This window comes from Grus americana, chromosome 2 (genome assembly GCF_028858705.1).
Source record: "Grus americana isolate bGruAme1 chromosome 2, bGruAme1.mat, whole genome shotgun sequence".
NCBI lineage: Eukaryota > Metazoa > Chordata > Aves > Gruiformes > Gruidae > Grus > Grus americana.
This window is the reverse complement of record NC_072853.1, coordinates 123,120,845-123,133,484: the sequence shown is the minus strand read 5'-3', so window position 1 is coordinate 123,133,484 and position 12,640 is coordinate 123,120,845. Positions and strand designations below refer to the sequence as shown.

General features: G+C 43.6%; 1 protein-coding gene across 3 annotated transcripts in view; it reads left to right on the top strand.

The window, feature by feature from the left end:
* Positions 1-376: 376 nt before the first annotated feature.
* Positions 377-12,640, top strand: part of POMGNT2 (protein O-linked mannose N-acetylglucosaminyltransferase 2 (beta 1,4-)) — a 34,186-nt gene continuing 21,922 nt past the window's right edge. Inside the window, exons 1-4 of one of the 3 annotated variants that reach the window (XR_008576086.1) lie at positions 409-606; positions 2,891-3,021; positions 3,544-3,628; positions 9,161-10,176. The gene's annotated coding sequence lies outside the window, so the exon portion shown is untranslated. Of the gene's footprint in view, positions 607-2,890; positions 3,022-3,543; positions 3,629-9,160; positions 10,177-12,640 lie in introns of those variants that run through there. The other 2 variants (XM_054818298.1, XM_054818297.1) reach the window with 2 other exon arrangements.

Genomic DNA, 12,640 nt, shown 5'->3' with positions numbered 1-12,640 from the left:
GCAGCTGAGGGTCAGGGAGGGACCCTGAGGGACAGGGGAAGGTCAGTGTGGGAAGGAGGTGGGAGGACAGCAGAAGAGTCAAGTGGAGGTTGAAGGAGATCTGCGGCAGAGATGAGGAGCGGGGGGTGAGCAATGAAAACGACTGGGAGAAGCAGAGGGGTTAAGGAAATTGACTGGATGGGGAAGCAAGGACTGGGCAGCCTGGGGAGAAAGCTGTGAGGGGAAACCGCCGGACTGAGGAGGGAGCAGGGGTGACTGGGACCGGCCAGAGGGTCTGCACGAAAACCCCGGCAGGAAGCCCACCCTGAGGAGACGCGGCACCCAGGCACCCGCACACTACACCCCCCAGAATGCCTTTCGCGGCGCCCGGCACTGAGCATGCGTAGCGGCCGCCGAGCTCCCGAGCACGGCGGGCGAGGGGCCGCCCGCCCCCCTCCCCATCACCACCCTCCGCCACCACCGGGAGCGTGGGGGAGGCGGTGCCGCCCCGCCCCGGCCCCTTGGCGGACAGTGCCCGCCGCGGGCGGGGAGGCCGTGAGGAGGCGGTAGGGCCGAGCTGAGCCGAGCCGAGGGGGTGGTTGCTGCCATTAGCGCCGCGGGCGGCAGGTGAGGCGGCGCGGGGCGGGGGCGGCCCGGGCCGGGCACCCTCAGGGGGCGGTTCGCGGGGCTCGGCGGCTGCCGCCTCTTTTCTGAGGGGAAAGTGGGTGAAGGGGAGGTGGGGGGACCGGGGCGGTATCTCTTGTGGTCGGCGGCGACTCCACAGTGGGGAGGCACGGGGCGGGGGGGAATAACTCACGGAGCCCCCCCGGGATTGCCCAGCGCGGAGCTGGCACCTGGGGCGGGGAAACCTTTCTTCTCCAAAGCCGGGGAGCGAAAGCGGGCCGGGCCGGTAGCAGGGGCAGGCGACGCTGTGAGGGTTAGCTCTTGTAGGCAGCTGCCTGCACCACAGAAACGCGGTTCAATTAAAACTCTAATAACCTCCCTAGAGGTCAAAGACGCTGCGGGTTTAAAGCCTACCAGGGCAAGTAAAGATGTAATTATGTTCTCCTGACAATTTTCCTTGATGGATGAACCCCCTCCCCAAACACCTGTCTTCAGCTTTGAAAGCTTAGCAGTCCTTGTGAATTTGGCCCCAGTGGATATGGATGCTGAATTTAGTCGCATCCCACCCCTTTTAATTATTGTATGCTGACTAAGCATAGTGGAAAAGTTTCTCTTGTATATGTCAGCTCTGGGTGCATTGCACATGCATGTTTTGAGGTCAGGCTTATTGGTCTGCTTGTGTCCCCTTGCTTCCTTCCAGCCTCTCTTAACCCAATGTTTAAATGAGTTATTAACATAATGGCTGCTGCTTTGGAAAAGAAAAAAAAAAGTGAAGAGGCACACTCATCTCTGGTGATGAGAATAATGACTGTATCTGAACAACTGGTAAAGGCAAGGGAACATATTGGTGTTTTTACACCAGTACCATAGTTGGATAACTATTGACAAATGCTGACTTTTAAACGGTGACTGCTGATTCAGGAGAATCTGTTGACTTGGGTAATAAAACAGTAATGACTCCATTTAATAGTGATCTCAAAACACTTGAACTGATAGATTGGCTTGTTAGCTCAAGCCTTGACTTAGCTGGGAACCAGAAGAGGTCTCATTCTCTGGAACAAGCTTCTCCCCCAAACAAATCTGACGTGTGCTAAACATATCAACTGTAAGACAGGGTGTTTATTTTGCAATATCATTTTCAAAAAAGTGATAGAGACCAAATGCATGGACTAGATACAGGAAACCTGCTTTGCAATCTGCTTTTCTGCAAGAGTGCATTTTGAATGAATGCCACCACTGCAAGGTGGCAGTTTTACTTGGAGTCTCACTTTTGAGTTTTAATTAGCTGCCATCAGAGCTGGAGTTCAGCCTCCAACACTTGTGAAGTGTACCATGAACATGCACTCTAGGTACCTGGTTAATGTTTTGGGACTAATTACCTAGAGCCTGTTCTCTATTAAGCAGTGTTCAAAATGGATTGACTATAATCTTTTTCCAGTTAAATTTCCAATCTCGAGTTGCATCTCATTGTGAACTTACCGAGGTTTGCTTCAATCATCTGAGAATTGAGTATGCTCATTCCCCTTATTCTCACCCCCTTCTCTTAAATTGTTGCTTTGAAGTCTTCAGTAAGTGCTGTTGGCTGAAACAGTTCCCTATGACAGCAGCCCACATCTAGTTACCCCAGAATTTTTAACAGATTTATATCTGCCCTGTGCTCTAATACAGCAAGGTCTTTAGGAGGAGTTTTAAAACATAGAGGCTTAAAAATCTTCCACTAGTAAAACTATCATTTTATTCAAATAAACAGAGCCATAGATGACTTCCCTCAGCAGAAGACCTGCTTTCTATTTAAAATGGCTTTTCCAACCATAGTGTATCTAGGCTGTGAAGGAGCAGATTTTTCTAGGAAGTAGTGGGAGGCAGGAAGAATCACGAAAAAGAAGGTGGCGCAAAGGAGAGCGTTAAACCATAGAGCTAGAACCAGTCAAAAGTTCTCAGCTGTGCAGACAAAATTTTGCCTTCTCACACTGTGGGACAATAATTTCTTCAGTTATTATCCAGGATGGTCGCAGAATTCGGTTTTGTGGCTTGGAGCAAGGGCTAGAATGGGTCTATGGGTCCATAAAGCTGGAGGAGGAGTGGGCTAGGAAGGGTAAGTGGAGTTTCGGGGAAAATGGGTGACAGTTCCCCTGTTTTGCTGGCCACCTTCTTGCGGAAGCCAGTGGCTGTTCCTAAGGGACTTTGCATGGTCGGCACAGAGCGCTGGCTGAGGGTTAACATTATTCGGTGGTTTTACTGTGCTGGATGAATGCATGACATGGGACCTTCCTCCTTCTCCTTTTAGGTCTTCGCTCCTTTCCTTCACCTTCTGCGGTAAGACGTGTTCCCTCCTCCTCCGTCAGCACGCTGCCCGCTCCAGCGCCACTCTGCCTTCTTCCCCCTGCAACTCTCTCTCCCTCTCCTGGCAGTGAACTGGTAGGTATGAGGTGCCAGAAGAAAGTAGGTTTCTTTGCCCTCCAAGTGTGCAGACTGGGCCTGACAGTGTAGGTAGTGGAAAGGTGGCCGCTCGCATTTGGTCATGCTAGCCAGCCCTCGGTTCTGCCTGTGCTTGAAGCAAGCTGTGACTGGAGCATTGAACTCAGCGTGGTGGAATTTAAACTGTGAGTTTTCAAAGCCAATTACTGGACGCAGTCTGTGTCTGACAAGTTTCAGTTTCATTAGCTGTCTCCCAGGAGTATCGAGCTGCACGGCTCACCTTTGCAGAGATCAGATTCTCCTCTGTGATGTTATTAGGTGTTTTTAAAAATAGCTTCATCAGTCCACTTTAAAAGAGCTGGTCTGCTGTGATAGCAGTGCCTGATGGTGCTTTTCCAGATAAGGAACTTGTCACTTTTCCTCCTGTCATACATGCAGCTTTTGCCCTATTTAGAATACAGCTTAAAAAAAGACTACAAAGTAACCACCAGTCTTGTGTAAAGATTTCTGTGTTTGGTTTAGGAACAACTGAATGCTCCTTATTTAACTGCTTTGGACAGTATCGGTTTATGAAGAGTACAGGATCAAACTGAATGCAGAGTTGAAGGTAATACTTCATATACCTGTGTCTTGAGGAAATCTTTATCATGGGATCTCTTATGTAACAAACTGACAACAGGCCAAACGTATCTGCTTTTTTTTTTTTCCTTCTTTCGGTCTCAATTAGAAGTTCATTAGCTTTTAAAAGGATCTGAAGTACTACTTTGTGTATGTGTATAATCTATATTTTCATAGGGTGGTGGGAAGCAACCAGATGAAATAATATAAAAACAATTTCAATCTGTTATTGAGGGTCTTAAAAGTATTTGTGTACTTGTGCACATCAGGAGTATCACTGGGAAACTGCAGTTGCATGACATACCTTGTGATTCATTTTATAATGGTGTACGCAGGAGCAGTGTTCCAATTTACTCATTTCTTTGATCTTTTGTGAGCAGATGGCATTTTTGAAAAGGTCTGTTAATTCTGTGGGGATTTGATAATGGCTAATTGCTGGGGAATCAGAAGAGGAGCTGTGCTTTTTGACTGCTACTCTGACTTCTCTGGTCTCAAAAAAGAGGCAGCCCTCTGCAGCCTCATTTGTAAGCGACTATCCTCTTAGAAGTCCTTGCTCAAGAATATTCACCTGTGTCCTCAGCATAAATTGAGAACTTGTTGATCACTTGATTAATTGAACTGTGCTCCACAAACCAGTCACATACTATTACAGGAAGAAAGCACCGGAGAGGTCATGGCTTATTGTAGGACCCAATGCACTGTGAATTTTCATAGGAAAGCCCTTTGCTTTTTCCCTCTTTCTCACTTGATTCCTTTCCTTTTTCTTTGTTTCTGTCTCTTTCACCATGCCTTTGACTTAGGTCTATTCATGTACTTTAAGTGCCTGCCTAAGTGTTCTCAGCGTAGGACATAAGTACCTATTTGCACTGTAACATCAAAGGATCACATTTCAAAATTACAACTTTTCCTTTGAACAAGAAGAAAAAAAGGTTCCTGGTTGCTATGGTGATGAGCGCTATATAAATGCCTATAAATAAATAAACAGCTGATTCTTGGACTTTGATTTGCAGTATTTTTGCTTTTCTAATGAGATATAATTAAATATCAAAATGGAAGGAGGTGACATTTTAACAGTTTTATTAAATACATATTATTCTTATGCCTTCTGTTTTACAGTAGTTCTGCTGAAAACAATTAAATAGTAAGTTGTTTATTTTTCTATCTGTAGAAAGTTGATGTTTTGAAAAATCTTAGTCTGGTATTTATAGAAAAAGTTCTAGATGACAAAAGGCACTCCACTAAAAAGCTGGTGTCCATTTTACATTTAATCAGAACATACATTTTGAGCTAAATGCCTGTTTTTCTTATCTCTAAGAGACTATTATGTGCTGTCACAACATTTAAGTTCCAGTCAAAAGTGTCTGTAAATGTAATTATGTTCCTCTGCAATATTTGAAATCCCATTGGTGCACAACAGCAAAACTTGAAAATGTCATTGACTCTTTCTTGTATATTAAAATGACAAAGGCAGAGTAAAAAAATCAGATATTACTTGTTGAAGTTTGAGGAGGAGGGGAGAATCGACTTTTTTTTGTAAGCCTTTTGTTCTCAGGTCCATGATGTAAAAGTAGCTTCCTCTCTGGGCTAAAGGTGATAATGGTAAAATGGATTGGATGGAGACAATAAACTGCTTCTTCAGAAGTCACCTGGTAGCCATCAGCCATTGCTAAAAAAGCCCTTTTCATTAGTAATCTCTGGAGCCCAGTCCACTCAGTTTCTGAAGCATGACTGCAGCCCAGTTCCCCATCAGTGCACTGGAGTATTCCCCTCATAGGTGTTTCTCACTCAGGAAATGGGTGCGCTTTGTTTAACAGCAAAGGAGGGTTTATAATGGAAGGAACTTTCCTTAGGGGAAGGAAAATAGTTATTTATAATATACGGAAATACTTTGTTAAAGGCTCGGTCTAGTTTCTTGGTGGAAACTGATTTTGCCACAGTGGCCTAAAGAGAGATTTCTTCAGTACTAAGCTGTGGAGTGCAGCTTGTGCACTGGCAGGGAGTAAATCTGCTTTCTACCACAGTCACAACTTTGTATTCAAAGAAGCTTTCAGATTTCCAAAGAACTTTGAAGCACTATCCTGTCCTGTTAAATGTTTGGTAGAATAACACCATGTTATTCACTGTTTTTGTTCCCTCTCTGCATTCAGATTATATCTACTTGCTTTACTGATTTAAAATATATTTGACTAAATGCTTTTTACTTCAGAGCATGTGTAATTGGGAGGACAAGGATACATGGTATTTTTTTCCAGTTACACGTAACTACTTTTCACAGAGCAAAACATGTACATCTGCACACAGCTATTGAAGGTAGAGGCAGAACAGGAGCGAGGGACGATGTCCCTGAAGGTCTCGCTTGAGCAGTGACAGCCTGCGCAGGTTTGATTTATGTTTCGTAGGCCTGTCACTTTTGTCCCAGCTGAGCTGCTGCTGCGGCCAGGCTGGTGATGCTCACCTGAAGAACAGTGACAGCTTCAGTATTTTCCTGGCAGTGAATTAATTCCAGAGCTGCCTCTGAACCTGGCACTTTGTGCCATGGGACTGCGCTCACCTCCCAGGGGTGGCACAGAGTCCTGACGCTGTCTTTTGTGTGGGGTTGAGGCCAGAATCAGGAGCAGGTTGTCCTCTCTACCTGCTGGAAGGTGGTTTGAGCTTCATGTGTATCAAAGGCAATTTTTTTTTCATTGAGGTTGGGCCTGGATAGTCAATGTTTGACCTGCAGGTCTCAGCTGCATTCCCAGTATTGTGTGGCAATCCAAGGTCTCTCCCAAAAGGGCCATTACAAAGGCCGATGAGATTTGAGGGCAGCCTGAACCCAAACAGAATCTGTGCCACCTACAAGTGCAACAGGGAGTTGGGAAGGGTGGGAAATGGGGAGTTTGGAAAGTGCTCCAAGTTTGAAGCTACTCCTAGGGCTAACAGCTTGGGTTTGTTGTACCTGAAGAGCATGTTGGTGCTGGAGCAGGACCAGGCTCCAGAGTCATTAAGAGAGAGCTTTCTCAATTGGAAAGCACCATTATTACTAGTATATACTGCCTTTGAATGGGGTGGCATCTTTATTTAGAAGCCTTTTCCTGGAGTAGGAGGATGAAATACACATATTGCTATTAATGACAGGACAAGCTGATGAGGACAAGAGGTGGAGCTATTGTGTGTCTCCTTTTCCGGCATGGGTAGGACCAAGGGTGAAACAGTGCATATACTCAATATTATTTTTTTTTTCTTCAGAAGTTCTGGTTTTCTGTGGTGGGGTTTTTTTTTCTTCCTTTTCCATTTATTTTTTTTTAATGGATGGATATGATCCAGGACCATCTGGTGGAATTTGCCGTTGTCACATCTAGGTTTTCTGATGTATTGCCTGTCAAGTTATATTGCACGTTCAGATGAGTTTCTCATGTGATGTGCTGACAACTACTGACAGCCCTGAGATGGGAAGTTGGAAGCTTGGCAGAAAGAAAAGAGGGGCAGAGTTAGCTTTAAAAATGTAACCTTGATTGGTCTTGATTGGTGGATTTCACTTCTGGTACCTATGGTTGACTTTTTTAGTAAAGAAACGTGAATGAGTGAACTTTAAATCAAGTACATCTAAGTGCACCTAAGGTAATTAAACGTGGAAGGTTTGTAGTTCACTCCTAGTTTTGTCATTGATTTTTTTTTTCTCTTTGACGCTGGGTTCCTCACTTAATCTTTCTCTGTCCTTAACTCTCCATCTGTAAACATTCTCACACTTACTTAAATTGCAGCCTTTCTTTCCTTCTTTATTCTTCAATCCTTCCCCAGTCCCTCCTTAGGAAAGAGATCTCAAAATGCTTCTGTTTTTATTAGGATATCACCAGGTATCTTACCAATTGTAGTATCCCAATATTTTAATACTAAATCCTAACATCCTTATCCCAATAATTCTGTTGTAAAACAATCTAAGATTTTTGGCAAATTAGTACTAACCTTTGCAGACAGAGCACATGTATGAAAGCAATAAGCAACTCTGAAATAACTACAGTAATTCTTTTTGTCTGTTTTAATACTCAATTAATTAAAGCAGGTTTTTTGATGTAGAGGTCCACAGTGCAATTGCATTTCCTCACACATTGACAAAGATAATGCTGTACTTTGTAAACCAGAATGCAAACAAGCTATAAACAGTTCAGTTTTGTTCCTCATTTTTTTTCTGCCATAATTTGAAGCCCAGAGTAGCAATTAGGCTGGTGACAAGATAAATTTCACAACTTGTTATCATTCTTCATTTTTTAATTGGCCAGATCAGTGAAGAAGTGATTTGTGTTTGAACTTTAAAGGTTCTTATTGTTTATATAGTACTGGTAGAAAGCATAGTACAGATACTTATGAATGGGTTGGAAGGAAGCCTGTTTGTAAACAGAGATGGGATTTCATTGCAAAGGCACGTCGAGGTGTGGTTCTGAAAATGCAGACTGTGTCCCCCCCTCTCCTTCTGAAAGCCATGGTGGTTGTACAGGGCCTCCTGCTCAGTAGATCCTGCCTAAGTGTTGATAAAGTTGGAAGTCGCCCTTGGAAAGGGAAAAAAACTTTCTTCCCTGAGGATTTGAAGCTGAAGATGACAGTCCCCAAGCTCAGGGGACTCTTGTTGCAGTTTGCTAAGGAAGAAGCTCAAAGGCATTTACTTGCCTCTACTTATTCCTGTGTCTCCTGGGTGCTACTTCCTGGCCTGGGGACTGTGAGTGCCCTTCTGTAGCTGTGGAGAGATGTCATGTTAAGCCAAGCAGGCTGGTGGAGCCTGAATATAAGGAAAGTAACCACTGTTTCCTACTCTGATCTTCTGCAACTCCATACTTTCTGAGTATCAGATAAGGAGACCTGGAAATGATCCAGCTCCTGTGCTCTTGTAGGGGAAGGGTTGGGGTTTGCAAGGGTGAGTCTGAGGGTACAGCAGCTCTCTGTGGTGGTGGTGGGTTGTGTTGCATAGACCACTGTTCTCCGACTGATCAGGCGTCAGCTCAGCTATTAGTAGAAGTGGTGGACTTTGGAGGAAACCCTGTAGATGGAATATGGCCAAATTCTCTGCCTGTAACATGTTTGATAGCACTGCAGGGAGGTGAGGCTGGTCTTCAGTCCTTAAACATGTTAAATTAACTCTGAGTGAGCTTGCTGAGAAAAGGGTAATGAAGTGAGTTGGAAATGGGATGTGTGTGCTCAAGCACATGAGGTGGGCTTAATACTCCAGGCAGCATTCCCATGGGCACGTGGCGGGGGAGCCGCCAGGTCATGGAGCACACTGTGCTGTTCATTAAACATATCACAGTCCACGGATGCAGCCAAAATCACTTGTCCAGGCACAAAAGATAAAGTCAGTTAGGAAGGAGAGCAATCCCATCAGGAGAAACTTGTGAGAGGAGCTGGATGCAGTGTAGCATAATGCTGGCTGCGTAGGACATGTACTAGCCAGCACCCTCTCAGGGGTTGCCTGAGTCCGTTGCAGCAAAAATTTCAGCTTCTGATAGTGGAGACTGATAAAGATCTTGACACATCTATTCTGTTATTTCAGGTAGAGGCGGCTGCTGAATGGATCTGCGATGTGACTGATGTTGTGCAGTGCTTCATCTTTATTTCATGTGACGAGGAGGTGGGAGGGTGGAGATTACTTGAAGTGCCTGGCTAGAGACAGAATGTAATTTATCAGTGTTCATTTGTCTGAAGGGATATACAGCCCATACATAATTTAGAAACGTGTTAAAAAATAGGGAGTTGTTGTCTTTTAAAATCAGCGAGCGCTCAAGTCTGTTGGTTTAAAACCTTGTTTCTGTGACACATAAATGCATTGCTATGCATTTTGTATTTATAGTGTGTGTACGGTATAAACGATATGCCTAAAATGAACCAAGAAAGTGTGTATAAATAGTACTGATAAAACTAAGCCCTTCATAAACTCAGAGTAATGTGTATTTTCCATATTTAGCCTGAAATACCTGGAACTGCACAAGGAATTATCCTAGTCAGTTCTTCTGAGATCACATTTAATATAGATGTGCTTTTCATAGGTAATCTGCATATGGATTTTTTTGTTTGTTTCCATTGCAGTAAGTATCTTTTCCCCCATCTCTTTTCTTCCTCCATTTGAGTCTTTTTCCTCTTTTTCTAATTGAAGCCTAGTGATGATATGCTGTAGCTGTCAGAGGGGTAAAAGGGATATCAGTGTCCTCCACCTTGCTGTTGAGAAATCTATATTTTTGTTTTCTGCAGTGTACTGAGAGCAAGGGAAATGAGCAGGGTGTTGCCATCCTTTATCACAGGCAGAATGATAAATTACATGTCCTGGAAAGTTTAAAGATGCGTAAGAATGCAAATCCTTGGCCCACAAGGATGTGTGGTTGAAAGTGCTGATCCAGCCAGGAGTTAAGCATGTGCTTAAATCTAAGCATAAGCTTTGCTTCCATTGGGTGCATCTACCTGGCACCACACTGTGAAGGTTAAACAAAGCTCTTGCTCTGAGAAGATTGATTTGCTTTAGTGTCTTGAAGTAGGAAAAGGAAATGAGCCTTTTCCAGTCACCTGGAAGAGCGGTCTGTGAGTAGTGCAGGTGCTCTGTGGGTTACTGTCCTTGACTCTACAGTGTGAACTGATGTAGATGGAAACCTTAGTGGTTTGGCATTTGCTACCTTACAGTGCATCTATCCACTTCCCCTCCTCACTTTTCACCTTCTGCCTGTGTCTGCTAACCACGAGCAGAACAACACCTTGTCTGTAGTAGGTGGTACGGCAGTGTGGTGCCTCTGTGTAGAAGGGCTGAAGCATTAGAAGAGACTGAGGATGTTATGAGGGAGTGCGTAACTTTTCCTTCCTTACAAACATGGAAATATGTAGAAATTTTCAATAATTTACAGTTGAACCCCTTTTGCTTCTGCTGAGTGTAAAAGCATTTGGACCAAAGCTCTACACTGGCTTGCTCTCTGCCAGCCTGAGATCATTTTCATGCCACATTTCTTGCTCCTTTGAATTTGATGGCATGTGCGCTTTCAGAGGAAGCAGTGTAGTCTCTGCTCTGGGTGCTGTCCGCATGCTTCTGGCGGTAGATGTCATCCCTCTTGTATCCTTGAGACTGTAAAAGAGATGGGGGCTGAGTTTTCCCGATGTACTGATTTTATAGCATCGTTCATTTTCACCAATTTACCTCCAACTGGTCCCACAGCATTGCAGCTGGCACTGCAATTCTCACATCCATCTCCTGTGTTTTGAGTGATTTTGTTTACTTTGTACAGCGCAATGAGATCTCAGGCTCATGATTGGAAATTCCTTGGTGCTTTACTGATAAACACACATCAAAAATATCATCTCCCAGTCTGGTCTTTTTTTCTCTGGAGCATTCTTTGAAGGCTGCCCATTCTTCTGCTGCACATCCTTTGTCCAAGTGTGTCTTCCTTTTGTTCTCTATTCCCTTCCTACTTGTTTCTTTTCTTCTTTCCCTTTACTTCAGTCCTATATCCTCTATATTCTTTTGGTTTGCTTCATTTATGTTTGAGAAGAGACACACCTGAGTTTAAGTCTAGTTGGCTGTTTGGACTTGGAAATTTTCTTAAGAAATGCTTTGTAAAGGAAGGGCTCAAAAATTTGCCCCTTCAGCTCTTAAAGCTTTTTCCACCACCAGCTGAAAAGTTTCACTAACTCTTCCCATCCTGCCTGCAGCTTTCATTGCCATTTGGCTGTCCCCCACACCAAAGCTTGCTTTGTCATACCTACAAGAGGCTGCGCTGCACAATTCTTACATTTGAACAAACTGACATTTCCCTTTTCCGTTGTAAAATAATTTGCCTTTTGCTTTCAAAACACACATGCAAGTGTCCTCTCTCCTGGTCTTTGACTCTGCCTTATAAAACTGAAACAGAGATCTAGATAATTATTGACAGCTGGAGTCCTCTACACAGTTGGATCCAGGAGCCCCTTCTTCAGCTGCTAGATGTTCTGAAGACCACACGTGTGTAAAAAGGGGCCAAGGGGCATTTTGATGTTAAACAAGGATTGCTTGGTTCTTGTGTGGAGATGGCATATATGGAGACTGGGATTAAAGACGAGAGGAATAAAAGAGTTTATATGAGAAAGAGAAGGGTTTTTTTGTATTTGTGAAAAAGTTGTTTTGGGGTTTTTGTACTATCCAGCTTACTTGCCAAAGTTCAACTGAGAAAATGTAATTCTCAATAAAAACATTCATTTTTTGGTTGCAAAGATTTCTTTGTATGTGGTGTTAATTTTCTTTCCATCTTTTTACTGGTTTACCTTAACAATTTGATTACATACGTATTTTTGCTCTTGAGAGACAGTGGTGTAATACAATCTCTGTTATAAACTTTGTTGCTCAGGCAGCAATGAGGAGCTGAACTCTGGGATTTGAGTCCTTGATTGGAAGTCCTTGTTGTGTACATTTGGCATAGGCTATTTCTGTTTCAGAGAACCATCTTTCTTCAGCTTAGAACTGTGTAGATGCTAAGACCATGAAGCCAAGGAATTACAAGTTTCCTAATTGTGTGCTGTGTACCTCTTGTATGAAGTGGGCTTGCACATGCATCTTCCTTATTCATCTAGTTATGCTCTCTGATACAGTAATCAGTGGCCCATATAGTTTTTAAAAGATTCCTTTATGAAGCCTTGTGGCTAGCACTGAAAAATAACCTTTGCTCTCCCTTCTGAGAGCTTCCCATCTTCAAAAACAGCCTGTTTGGGGTGCTACTGCTACGTTCTTCTCAAAACCATGCTGTGAGTTTTTCATTGCTTTTGGAGGTAAAATTTCACCCATTATGCTTTAGTGTCCACTTTTGCATATTGTTCTCTGAATAACACTTATTCTTAACAGTTACTGGTTCCCTTCAGTGGTGTACAAGTGTAAATGTGTTTTGTTCTGAGAGTGGGACCCAGCTGAGAGTTTATACCCTGATTTCTTTAAGCTCAGAAACCCATGTGTAGTTTTAAGCTGTATGTGAATTTTGGATCACTGGTGACCAATGAAACATCTAAGCATAGTCTGTGTAAAATACCT